This window comes from Phycodurus eques, chromosome 8 (assembly GCF_024500275.1).
Source record: "Phycodurus eques isolate BA_2022a chromosome 8, UOR_Pequ_1.1, whole genome shotgun sequence".
Taxonomy (NCBI): domain Eukaryota; kingdom Metazoa; phylum Chordata; class Actinopteri; order Syngnathiformes; family Syngnathidae; genus Phycodurus; species Phycodurus eques.
In genome coordinates, this window is record NC_084532.1 from 14570699 (window position 1) to 14585513 (window position 14815).

A 14815-nucleotide genomic window follows, 5' to 3' on the forward strand; every position below is an offset into this window, starting at 1 on the left:
TATCTATACACCGTAAGCCATTTCAGTCCTACCTTTGCAAAAATACATTCTTACATACAGTAAGGGAGATTTTGTTTTGTCAGAAAATTAGCTAACATAAGCTCTCAATTTTAGATACCCTATCCAATACTCTCGGGGAAACATTGTCACCTTTGTGATACTGAGAATAGCTTCATCCTGTGAAAACCTTTGTAAATGTCAATACGATATCTGACAAGGACACAATGTAACGCACGAAAAAAAGCCATGCAAAACAGTGATAACTGAATCAAATGACAGTTATATGAAAGGTCAATGAAAAATATTTTAAAATACTTGCATTCAATATCTCAGTTTTCATTCTGACATAAAAGGTGAAAGACTTGTGTTCATGGGTAAGCTCTCACACTTACCTCATTCATCACATTCAAGAGTTATGGCACTCAGCAGTTATATTTTCAATCTTTATCCCTCCAGCTGATAATCATGCATGATTGGGGAATTACTTCACTATTAACGGATGAGAGAGTGTAGTATTCTCCATGAAAACTACAAGGTCTGAATGACTACAGGCCTGTCGCCCTGACATCTGTGGTCATGAAGTCCTTTGAACGTCTCGTGGTGGACCACCTCAAGAGCGGTGCTTGACCCCCTGCAGTTTGCCTACCGAACAAACAGGTCTGCGGATGATGCAGTCAACATGGGACTGCACTTCATCCTAGATCACCTCGACAGTGCAGGGACCTACGCGAGGATCCTGTTCGTGGACTTCAGGTCAGCGTTCACTCCACATCCCGGTCACCGGCTCTTGCGGCTCCTTCCCTCAGGTCGGCGCTACCGATCAATGCAAACTAGAACTCGCAGACATTCCAACAGCTTCTTCCCTCTTGCAATCAACTTCTTAAACAGCTAACTTACAATTCCATTGCAACATGCTGCCAATTTCTTTTGTCTGAGTTTGTTGTCACATTTCTGTCGGGCCAATTATATACTGCTCGTGCACTCACTGTAGTAGTCTCGCCACGCTGCACTATTTGCATATCTGTTGTTGACCAATACTGGCCACTCATGCCAGAGTAGCACCTGCCCCATTTGCACACTGATTGAGGAGTATCTGCAACATTTGCACAATCAACATTGTCCCAGATTATCGCGCTAGTCGTCACTTTAAACTGCATACACTCCTTGAAGTCTCGGCGCCCTTTGCACAATGGTCATTGCACCGGACTATTGCGAGATTAGTCATTCGAACTGTTCTCAGTGCTAGAGGACTCTGCATCTTTTTGCACAATTGTCCAAAAAAAAAAAAAATTAAGACATTTTTTTTACCGGCATTACCAGATAACTAGCAACCCTTTATTGCTCAGTGACTGTTTTTCTCAATGTCTTTATGTTTCAAAAGTGTTCTCTGTCAATTGACTGTCTGTTGTCGTACTAAAGCAGCTCCAACTACCGTAAACAAATTCCTTGTGTGTTTTTTGGACATACTTGGCAAATAAAGATGATTCTGATTCTGATGGTCATTGTCCTCCTTTTGCTGCCACGCTGGGAAAATTAGTCCCATGGGTCAAAACGCCTGACCTCCACCCTGACTGGAGCCAAAGTAGTGACTCATTCTTATATTATTAGACCTGCGGGGGTAAGTGCCCAGAGCTGCAATATGCATCAGAAGCTCAAGGCCACATCACAGCTCCGAGAATGACTGACTAAGATGCTGGCCAGTGACACATAGGTCACTGCTTATTTACAGAGCCAATGACCTCATGTGACATTGCAGACATCATGGTAGCTTTGGCACCCAGAAAACACTATATTCGGGGGAAATGAGGATAGCAAGTTGGGTCAGAGCTGTAAAATGACAAACCGTGGTGCAAGTGGCAAATCCCCGTCAGCCCCTGTGGGGACCCCAGTTCAAGCATGGCTCAGGCCATGGACCATCCACACCAACATCAGTGGCCCATCAGCACACTCGCGGCCGACTGAGGTGCACTCTGAAGCAACCAGGCGAGCGTGATGCACCAGCCGCTTTCTGGTCCTCATCCAGGCTCCCGTGTGTGCAAAATGCAAACACTCTTGAGGTGTGCGCTTAGTGGGTAAATGACGACGTCACTGCGGATTTACGTCAAGACAGAGCATGCGCAGATAGAACGCAGTCTGACAAATTACGAGTTGCTCTTTACATGACAAAAAAATTACTTCTGATCAGTTTGCAGAAAAGAATATTCTACGGCTGTGAAACCGAAAGAAATTCCATTCGGCTTCAGTCTGTTTGTTCTGATTGAGGTGTTTATATGGAGCATTTCAATCGGTTTGGGGTTTTAACCCGATTCTAATGAGAATATTATGCTCAATGTAAACCAGGCTTGTCAAGCTGCTTTTCCACACCCCAGTTCTGGCGAGGCTCCATTCATTTCAGTTTGGGGCAGTTGATTTTCCCTTCCATAGCACCACCTTAGTGGTCGCATGAAACTCATTGAACGCATCAGTCAGAACGAGACATGCCAACAAACAACGACAAAGGAGGAGAATGAGGGTCTCCTATATTTACTTTTGGCATGTGACTGCTGGCCAGGCAATGCCGATAAATATTATTTGAGAAGAATCAGAGAGCAGAAAGAAAATGGACTATTGCAGCTAAGTAAACATGAGTAGAATACTACAGCTCCCAGAGTGAAGGTACACCAACATGCTAAGCTAATGTTAGAACGTGTGTTTATTTCATTGTCAATTCTTAGATATTACCATAACGTGGGTGAGACAAATCTGTTCCACTAAAGAGTGACCAGCAGTGGTTTATGTTGCTCGTAGGTATTGGCTCTGAACGTTCGAAACTATAAGTGACAATATTAGTAATACCTTCTATCACCTACATTTGCTTGCGTCAATTGCGAGTAAAGCTTGCTGAGCCAAGGTAGCCGTGTGTGCAGTATAAGGCTGCCACGATTAATCAATTAGCCACGACGTTGACGATCAATATCGTCGACAAATGTTGTTTATTTTTATTTTTAAGCTTTGTTTTTCTGTCAAAAGTGCCTGAATCCTCTCAATGCTCACAGCGCTGCCTGTTGTCTGCCTGTGGCGTGATGCACATGCACAGTAGTGGTCTTACGGGTCAGCAGTGCCGTATGTGCGTTAGGAACAGCACACAGAAGTTGAAGTATTTAAGCCCAAATACCGAAGAGGAATGTGATGCAAAACCTGGGAGACTGAACGCGCCTTTCGTGGCAGCACGACAGTGATACACAGGCATCTAAAAAGGAAGTACGTTGTGGCTGATTCAATTTGTGACGAAGAGGCACTGTCATTTTGGTAAGCTGTTAGCTTGGCTGGTTAGTTGCTAATATTAGCATCAATGGCTGTGCGCTAATTGCTTAACGCTGTAAACATTAACATTAGTTTAAGACTAATGACGGCAATGTCTCTAGCCTTAGGACACAGGTTATGTGTTTGATATGACATGATAGATCGACACACTATAGTAGGCTGGCTGAGCGAACTGCCTATGGTGCGGCCATGTTAGCAAGGGGAATGTTTCTATCAAAGGCAATGCATGTACATTAAAAATGAATCACAACGTGCTCATTTCTCCATCGAATTTCATGTTTACGTTTTTGTTAACGTCAAAGCATGTGCTATTAATACAGAACATTTGACAAAAGTGTTGCCTATGAAAGGTTATTCCCAGTTCCCTTGTTGTGATGAACAGTCAACTATCTAAACTTAACTAAACAGTTAAAAATGTTAAAGGGCAGAGTAGCGCATTTATTTTATTTTGCACTATCATACAGTATACAACCATGTCCGGAATGCTGGTAAAAGCTGCAAAGTTTATTTTATATTAAATACACAAACAAAATCGGTGACTAATCGACTATCAAAATTATCGTTTGTTGCAGTTGTAGTATAGTGTAAAAGAGCACATACTGTAAAAGTTTATGTTAATGTTGGTTAATTTTGTGTCATTTCAAATTAAATGGCTTTGAACAGACTAACGATTGAGCCAATCAATAAATGTGAACATATTTACAAAAGGAGCACACAAAAAATTCACTGAATGACTGGAGCAGAAAGTTATAATGTATTCCCTTGCACAATTCAAAAGTTAAGGACATTTGGGAAAAAAGAAGGCAGAGTCTCACAATGACGTCAGATCTGGTTACCTTCAACTCCAGCTGGCATCAGCAGAGCATGATGAATATTTCACTGTTGGGTCGAAAACATACAGGCATTTACACCGTTTTAGGCTCTAGTGCGGTATCCTCTCCATCGATTATTAATGATCACTGCTGTATAATCTTTTTATATCGAGTCGCCCTGAAGCTTAGAAAGCAATTGCAAACTACATTTGGCTACAGAAACGTCAGTGCAATATGTTCTCACAAAATCCCTCTTCTGTATGTCATCAATGATCTATGTTAATCTATGTGCGGCACTTTCATTCCCTTCTAGCAAGGTCTGTCTGTCGGAGAAGGATTATTGCGTCGGTCTGGGCTTTTCCTCGTGTCTACCATTTGATATACTGGATGCTTATGAGGCCTATCTGGTCTTTGTTTGCCTTAAACGAACCTACATGATATGAAAACTGTAAATCAGAGTAGAGACAACCCGTAGTTAAACTGTTGAAAACAGCCACCGAAGTAGTGGCTTTGACACTAATAAAATTAGGAAAATTACAGAAGGTTTTAGTTGTAGCTCTGGAAAAGAAAATGTGAGAAAGGAAGTCTCCCAAAATAGCAGTAAACCAGAAGAAAATTATTCCATCTTTACAGCTCTACCGACCTGATGCACTTCGGGCAGCTTTTCCTGCATGCTGGTTGTTACATCCCCAGGAATAGAGTCAGATAGCATCTTTCCTCTCACACTTACAGGCTCTGTCGATAAAGGCGGCCATGCAAAAATAAACAGATCACTCATCGATGGAGTGCTACTTCTGGGTTATTCAGCCTGACTGTGAAGGGAAGAAGGAAGCCAATGATATAGGGTGAGCTTACCCTAGCAATTCCCAAAGGCCCGCTCCAGCGTAACAGTCTCACGATTGAATTTCTTTTCTGATGTGTACTTTTTGTGATGACGGATCTTTACAGGCCAAATAGAATCAATGGAAGTGCACTATCCATCAATGACAATGCATTGTTTATTTTCCCAGGAGCAGCCTTTACCACTTAGGCCAATAATCATTAGACTTCAGCTCGGGGGAGTGTCCACCTGCTGAGCTTATACATTCAATTATGCAACATGTTTTTGAAACACAAATTCCAGTTGTTTCTTCTGCAAAAGGCCCTTTTAATAATGATCTTAAGCAGAGGCATGCATTCTGAATCCCTTACGAGTGTAAATGTAGGTAAGTATACTGCCAGACGATACATGTCGAGTTCAAGCAACAGCTCTCCAATGCTCCTAACTTCACTTGCCTTTAGGTTTATTTCACTGTCTATAATTTTGCTTTACCATTTAATATCATTCCACAAGAGACAGGTGCAAATCCTTTAATCAGCCTCTGGATAGTTGAGCCAGTGCTGATAATCTGCATTCATGCCTGCTGTTGCATTCAGTTTGTGGCCTGCTTAAAAGGTCTGTCCTTTACACTCAGTTAACTTTCCTGACTAATCCTCTTCCCTGTGGTTCGCTGGTAGCCAAAAAAAAAAAAAAAGTAATGGTTGCACAAAAGTCATATAGGGCCAATCCCCACAAAAAAATATGTAAGGCTTAGTATTTTTCTTTATTTTTATCTGAAACCTATAGCTCAGGGATTTCTTTGTCTTTTGTGTACCAAATAAGGTCAACGATTCACATTGTGTGAACTATCTATTTAGTTATCCAGCTATCTTTAAACATATGTAAATGAATTCATCAGGTGTCAACAATCATGCCTTTAACTCTGAGTTAGCCATGATATCATAGGATGGAGGGAGCAAAACTTGATTTGTGGCCACTGCAGAAAATGCTATGAGGAGCATCACCATCCCCCACACCTATTACTCATTATTATTTTCACTTACTGAAATGATTTAATTCCATCAGAGGCATAATCAGGTTAACTGATTACCCAGTGCCACAACATGGAGACAGGCTTTGAGCAGATATGAGCATTAATATTGCAAAGGGACGGACGGCTGTGAGATTGACAGAGTGCAAGTCAGAGAGAGATTTTGGCAGCTTTTAGAAATTGCTTTGACAGTTATTTTGTGATATGGCTAGAGCAACAAATGTATATTTTACAATATTTGTACTCACAGATCAAAGCATTTTGTACTGCAGTCCCCTGATTCTCTATTGGTATCCCTGTTGAATTGCTTGCGAGATATACAAAATATAACAAGGGAACAGAGGCACAAAGAGATCTCAGGGACATAGAAAGAATAGTAACACAGGGGAAATCTAATCATAGCGACGCTGGCCCCATCACGGCTCACCCTCTCCAGATACCCATCTCAGCTGAATTATAGTTGTTATACAGCCAACCCTCCACCTTTCCACACTTTGCACCATTATGAGAGGGATATGTTGCATTGGCAATCTTGACATCAAATGGTATCATTTACTGTGCATCCAGGTATTCCCAAAAAATATGCAATACTCTCACACCATGGACGGATCACAGAGTTATACGGTAAACTATTGGTCTGGCAAACATTTTACAATGTTACATCAGCTTTGTTGATCTCTGTGCATTTGGATTGTCTTCACAAAGCCGTTTTGTAAATATTGAACTACAAAGATAAACTACTGAGCAAAATCATTGCAATGTCAACATGGTTGTAAATTGTTAAATGGGTGAGAATGAAATGGGGAAAAAAAACAGCAACAGCTTATTGGCAAATTTCAAACACCTTTTGCACCACCTCCAATTGTGAAGACAGCATAGACTAGGTCAGGTTAATCACCTGCGAGCCAAAAAGATATACATAGGACATGCAAGTCCTCAAGGGTTGGGAAGGTGGTGATATTAGGAACAAATCGCGGCCTCCAACACAAGTAACAACCAACGGCCGAAGTTTTGTCATATATCATAGCCCAAGTATTAAATATAAAATTATGAAAAATAAGCTTTTAAGCCTAAAGGTGAGCAGGCTGAGTACATGGTACATCATTACCTGTCCACAACAAGAAACATATGGGAACTATTAAAATGAGCAGGGTTTCAAAATGTACATTGCCTGCTAACTTAAAGGTCCCATTCCATTCATTCATTCATTCATTCATTCGTTTTCCGTACAGCTTATCCTCACTAGGGTCGCGGGTGTGCTGGAGCCTATCTCAGCTATCTTCTGGCGAGAGGCGGAGTAAACCCTGAACTGGTCGCCAACGAATCACAGGGCACATATAAACAATCATTCACACCTACGGGCAATTTAGAGTCTTCAATTAACCTGTCATGCATGTTTGGGGATGTGGGAGGAAACCGGAGTATCCGGAGAAAACCCACGCAGGCACAGGGAGAACATGCAAACTCCACATAGGCGAGGCCGGATTTGAACCCGGGTTCTTAAAACTGTGAGGCAGATGTGCTAACCAGTCGTCCACCGTGCCGCCGGTCCCCTTCCATTTTTTTTTTTTAAAATAATCTTTTATCAGGTTGGCAAGATCATTTGGGTTGAAAATGCCAAGAATGTCCTTTCAAGCTATTCTAGTTGGCCTTTTACACCTGGCAGTTGAAACGGCCAGATGTCTTATTAATATGCAACCTGTAAATACGCTTTGCTCTGATTGGATCGTTCATCTTCTCAATTTACAGCTTTGTTGTGACTGGTCTTTGGTGATCTTTCGTCTTACTACAATCTGTCTTACTACAATCTATTAACCATACATTTTCGGTACCGCTTATCCTCACTTGGGTCGTGGGCGTGCTGGAGCCTATCCCAGCTGACTCTGGGCGAGAGGCAGGGTACACCGTGAACTGGTCGCCAGCCAATCGCAGGGCCCATATAGACAAACAATCATTCGCGCACACATTCACACCTACGAGCAATTTAGAGTCTTCAATTGGATGTGGGATGAAACCGGAGTACCCGGACAAAACCCACGCAGGCGAGGCTGGATTTGTACCCGAGTCCTCAGAACTGTGAGGCAGATGTGCTAACTAACTAACTCTTACTACAATTGTGAAGCAGAATTCATCACAATTCAAGTAAAAGAGAGGAAGATATTTTTAGAAGCGGGTCCCATTCAGGCAGTTCAACGTACCCGGCTAGTGGCGTTTATTTGTCGCGCACATTTTGGCGACAATCACCGACTATTTAATCTACTGTTACATTCAACATAATAAATATACTGTAGTTAAGAATTGTAGACCACTTGCTTTTATATACCTGTACTGTATTTGCATTGCTTGATGGCGTGATGGCAAGCTTGCTCGCTCCAAACCCGGAAATGCACTTTCTGCAGTGTGTGAAATCTTATTTTACAAAGTCATCCTCCACGAAATGGACCCGAAAACGGTACAATTCTGGTTCCGAAATGCTTAGGAATTTCTCCCAAAAGCCATGAATTCCTCAACCCATTTGAGTTTGGCAGGTGACGTAAAGTTGAAGCTACGCACAGGACCCAGCCACGTTGTCACTCGGCCATTTTTCCTAAATAGGCGTGGAGCAAACACCAAGTGGGCAGGTATGTGAATATTGATTGACGAACCTACTTTATGATGACAGCATTTTCAAATCCACCCGTTTTGCAACCGGTTCGGTGTTCAAAGGCCATTCATTCATTCATTGCGTTCAATCGACTGCATAGATGTCAAACTTCAAACTGTCAAACAAATCTGAGCACAGACTCTTTTTGGTATGTTATGGGTGAAAACAATTTATTTTAATGGGAGGAGACCATTAAGTCACAGTATAGTGATAGATTCCATGAATCACGTGTCGAATATATATTTAGAACATAATTTTCAAAAAGCTTAGGAGGAATCGATAGATGCAAAATACTTGCAAGACAAATATTATATCATATGAAACATACTGTTTCAATTAGGTATTGTATTAACGCATCTTGTATGATGCATGCATGTATCTTGGTAGTGTTAGTTCCTCCAACAGGCTTAAATGTCTGCCATTGGAAATAACTAGTGGAAAAAATAGAAGCAAAATGGGTTGAATGTTTAAATACGTGGAATTTTATGAATTATGTGTCATGTGTGTATGATGTAAAAACAAAGAAAACTCAAATCACAACCAATCTGTTTGTAGAAGGTAATGACTATGTAAATAATTATTATTATTATTTTTTAAAGGTCTTTCTGGCTCTCTTTATCTATCCTGTCAGGCTCCTGAGGCAACTAGGCCAAGACAGGCACACTCCAGGGGGGACAGGAGACGAGGCCGGGGCCATTACAGGAAGTGCTGCACCGTACAGAAACATCAACCAGTCAGGTCTGGTTTAGTGGTGGGTGGTTTGAGTGTGCGCTTCAGGAGGGCGGGAGTGAGTGAATCATGTGTCATCCCCCACCCAGTATGTGTGATTATGGTACTCCACATGCCTTTTTCAAATGTAAACTTCTTCTGTTGTTTTCTATTTTATAAGTGGAAGTTGAAAGAGTAATTAAAAACAGATACATGTAATTTCCCTAAAGCAAAACAGTGGTAGATTATAACATTCTGCTAGTATTGGACACATGTAAATGTACATTTTGTAACTGTAACATACAGTATGTTGTGGAAATCACTAGGAACATTTCCCTACGAAGTAACTTTTTGTGAACTTAATTTAAAAAAGATTTAAAGTAACAGATATACAGTAGAATCTGAAATGTAAATGTGTAAAGACACAAACAAATGTCAAATTGATTTGTTGAAAAATGCATTCAAGATTTACGCTCACAAGGCTTTTATGTCCTAGCAGCTTGGGTTTTACCAACATCGTACTTTTTAAGTTTAAATGGTCCAAGGTTCTACTAAAAATGTGATTTTTCTTTTTCTTTCTGTTTCTTAAGTTTCTTGTGTAGACAGTGTTGTTAAAAGACACTGAAGAACAAAAACACATGAACACAGTAATTAACCGCAACTACTTGCCATTACAAAGTGTGTTTTAATACTCTCAGGTTATATTTGGGTTGATAATTTGAGAAATGGGAGTAACGTGTCCCTTCAGGTCACAGTAAATTATCTCCAGTGCAACACCAAGCAACTACAAACCTGTATTCCACTATCGATGTGAAACAAGTAACCACCCTTCATGGTCCGGCACTCGATCCCACGCTACCACCATACCCTGTTTTGAGAGTGGAGACCACTAACTGCTCGCACAGCAGCAACTGGCATCTGTTACAGATGTATAAATGAGACGTACATGCACGTGTCCACTGTTTTTTAAAAGATGCGTTTTCGGTGTTCACACAGGAATAATAATGCAAATATATTTAAGAACCTCCACTTCAGAGCCCCATGTTTGCAAGTTTGTGTTTTCTAACTTCAAAATGTGATTTGCAACATTATTAGTTGGGCATGGGCCAACCCAATGGGCGATGTATCACTACTACAATAATAGTAAATTATTTTATTGTAGTAGTAAATTATTGTAGTAGTAGTATTCACAGTAAATTCATCCATAATCTATAAAAATTATACTGTGTACAAATGTAAGCATTTCCTAGTCAGAAAATTTACACACAAAGCCAAAATGGGTCAATAATTTAATTGACTGTGTCATTTCACATTTTTTATTTTTTTTTTTACTTAATTTCTGATCTTATTTGTTCTACTTTCTTTGTATGTATAGATTACTTGGGTTCTTCCCAACATCTGGTGAAAATTTCAGGTCAATAGCACCTTTGGTAGTATATTTAGTGAGAAAAATGTTGACGTGTTAAATACTTATTTCAGCTGCTGTCGATAATAAATAAATATATATATATATATATATATATATATATATATATATAAAATCCATCCATTTTCAACACCGTTTATCCTGGTTAGGGTCGCGGGGCACTGGAGCCTATCCCAGCTGACTTCGGGCGAAAGGCGGACTACAGCCTGGACTGGTCGCCAGTATATGTATAATATGAAATTATATTGAAATAATATAATATAATATTTAATTATATTAAAATATATTTTAATTTGTTCAAAGTGATTGCTAATTATAAAGTATTTTCGTAATTAAGAAATATGATTCATAAAATGTGGAGTCAGAAAATTAGCACTGAAATTATACCAGACCTTCAGTTCAAACAGTTGTGCCCAGAGGTTCGACATCGCAACCTCTGTGGGGAACATCTTCAGTCACCTGGGCTGGTAGCTCATTTATATGTCGAAGAAAAAAAAGATAGTTACCCAACCTCTTCTTTATGCATGAGATGGGCCACTCCAAAGGTCATCATTCGCACAGATTCTAATCATCAGAAACCACTTTCCAACTCCCAATCTTTGCTCAGGTGAGGTAAAAATATTTGATTTAGATTAGATTTCAACACATTATTGTGAACATGGGCCTAATAGCTACGTTTTCTACTAACACTCCTACTACTGCTAGTAATACAAATAATAATAATGATAATAATAATAATATTACTGACGGTGTAGTGGTACATTTGCCTGACTTCGGTGCAGGCAGCGTGGGTTCAGTTCCCACTCAGTGACGGTGTGAATGTGAGTGCGAGTGGGTGTCCGTGTCTACAGTATATGTGTCCTGTGACTAACTGTCGACCAGTACAGGGTCTAATCTGCCTTTCGCCCGAAGTCGGCTGGGATAGGCCCCAGCACCACGCGACCTTGAACAGGCTAAGCCGTATTAAGAATGGATTGATGAATGGGTAATAATATCCATCCATTTTCCGTACCGCTAATCCTCACTAGGGTCGCAGGTGTGCTGGAGCTGACTCTGGGCGAGAGCCGGGGTGCATCCTGAACTGGTCGCCAGCCAATGGCAGGGCACATATAAACAAACAACCATTTGGATGCACATGCACACCTACGGGCAATTTAGAGTCTTCAAATAACCTACCTTGCATGTTTTGGGATGTGAGCAAAAACCCGGAGTACCCAGAGAAAATACACGCAGGCACAGGGAGAACATGCAAACCCCACACAGGCGAGGCCGGATTTGAACTCTGATCCTCAGAACTGTGAGGGAGGTGTGCTAACCAGTCATCCAGTGTTCCACCTAATAATAATAATAATAACGACAATTGTCATATAAAGGCACTGGGTATTCTTAGCAAAACAGCATGCAATGGATTTGCTGCAATATTGCCAGTATTCAGACAGTAGACATAGTACCTACTTCTCAGAATTGTCAAAAGTATCTATCATTGAAAAATATTTGTATTAAAAAATGAATTGAAACTTTGCTCAGTGATTCAAGGAGCCGACATGTTGAGTTGTTTACAACACTGCTTAAACACTAATTGGACGAAGTGGATATGTCGCGTTCTGCCAAAAAAACGCAGTACGCAATTTCAAATGGAATTGGAGTTTGCAGCACATTTTAAAGAGGTAGATATTGCAGCTCGACACAAAAAAAAACTGACATGGCAGCTGTAGACTGGCATGGTAATATATTTTTTATTTTTTTTATTTGACATTTATCACGTTAGGGAAAAGTGCTTTTCAAATGTAAATGTTTACTTTGTTTGGAGGAAAGAATAAGAATCCCCTTCCACAAAAGGGTTGCCAAAATAATCTAATCATTTAACAATAATCTTAAATCTATCTAAAAAATACTGTAGCTCTCTTAGTTCAGTCCCCAGATAAATGATCCATTTATCTGGACTTTCCAGCCAATGACAAACCAATCAAATAACCTGTACTGCCTCTTCTACAACTCACTCTCTACCTCCTCTTCTCGTCATCATTATCTTTTTTCCCCTGTTCCTTTCCCCCCCCTCTACCACAGGGGCTTTTTATTGGCTCTGGCTAGATGTACGGGTCACCAGGGTTACTCTGCTTGAGCAGGAATTATATAAAATTGATGACGAAAGCTCAGAAGTCAGCCACCTTATTTTAGGGTCTCCCTTCACTTATCTTGCTCTATTGGTACTGCCTTTTCATTCACTCCATCCTCCGCCTGTCTTCCTTCCACCCAGCTTATGTCTCCATTGTTAGCTTCCAATCACACATGACTACAGCATTACAGGTTCCACGGATCAATGCATTCAGATGCCATAAACTCTCATCTGCAGTACAAGTCATATAGCAAAGATAACTATGAATACATGAGTTAATGCTATTTTGGCAGTATGTATGAAAAACAAAGTATGAGGAAGAACCAAAGGGTAACCATATCTCTGCATAATACTGTATATTTCAGTGATAAGCCTGTGCGAGATACCATTGTGCAAGGAAGTACATGCACTTTACAATGTAATATTATAAATAATGAATAAACACACAAATAAGCATACTGTACCAATCTGACCAAAACTGCACTGCTTGGTGAAAACTGCTAAACTGAGCAGTAATCACTTTTGTCTTCTGAATGCATAAATAATGCATCCCTTACATACCAGTTCCAATTAGTATGATTTGATACTCATAACTGCATAGTTTATAACAGCACGAGTGCTCTTTGAAGGCAAATCGACTAAAAATGGCAATAACGCCATCCAATTCAAGGTAATAGCTAAAACATATATATACATATATATATATATATATATATTGCAGAAAAACTACCCCCACAGACTTGTGACTGCAGGCCACATCACATTACATAAAGGACCATCCATCCATCCATTTTCAACACCACTTATCCTGGTTAGGGTCGCGGGGCGCTGGAGCCTATCCCAGCAGACTTCGGGCGAAAGGCGGACTACACCCTGAACTAGTCGCCAGTCAGTTGCAGGGCACATATAGACACGGACATCCATTCGCACCCGCATTCACACCGTCACTGAGTGGGAACTGAACCCGCGCTGCCCGCACCAAAGTCAGGCGAGTGTACCACTACACCATCAGTGACACATAAAGGACCGTAATCAGCTATTTAATTTATTTCTTCTTTTTCTTTTTAAATATCATTTTATTGGAAAGAAGGAGTAGGTTGATTGAAGATTCTAAATTTCCCGTAGGTGTGAATGTGTGCGCGAATTGTTGTTTGCTTATATGTGCTGGCGACCAATTCAGGGTGTACCCTGCCTCTCGCCCGAAAATGGCTGGGATAGGCTCCAGCATGCCCGCGACCCTAGTGAGGATAAAGCGGTACAGAAGATGGATGGATGGATGGATGGATGGAAAGAAGGAAATCATTTCCATTTGCATTGTACTACATACATTATTTAAAACTGCATATTTCTCTTCTGAAATACTCCATATTGAATTTTTCGAAAATTAAATAATTAAAATTAATTAAAATAAACAAAATCACCGAGCATACTACCTTTGTCATTCTGACTTCATAAAAAGAGAAAACGGCAACACCAATTGCACTTTGGTAAAGGTTTTCTCTTTCGTCTCAGAGGAGAAAATGAAAGAATTTCCAAAATGTATTGTAAATCTTGTGACCAATGTTAATCTTGTTTTCAATGATTGGTGATCCTACCTTTAACCATTTTCTTGTGATGGACTTCTTATTTCTTCTTCTCAAAAGCATTTTACTCATTTTTTTAACATTTACATTCCAAATCTCCTACTGTAAGTCACCCTAATACACACATTCAAATTTGGTTTGAAAGGAATATTTACACCATACACATTATGTAAATGTGTGTGGCTCCCTGTCCAGTATGGTCAATTACTTGACAAAGCTAGAGTGGTTGGCTCCATTAGTCTCACAAAGTCTTCAACACAAGTTTCCGTTTCCTTGATGTCTTTTCTTGGATGGGTGAAATAAAAATATCTCACTATGTTTTTCCACCATGACCCCCGGCATGTATTTGACCCTACTGAGAGCCATTGCAGTC

At 40.4% G+C, this 14815-nt stretch overlaps 1 protein-coding gene across 7 annotated transcripts in view; it reads right to left on the reverse strand.

Moving 5' to 3' along the window:
* ptprsa (protein tyrosine phosphatase receptor type Sa) overlaps nucleotides 1-14815 on the reverse strand; it is a 276448-nt gene that overhangs the window by 99641 nt on the left and 161992 nt on the right. The gene's annotated exons all lie outside the window — the stretch shown is intronic.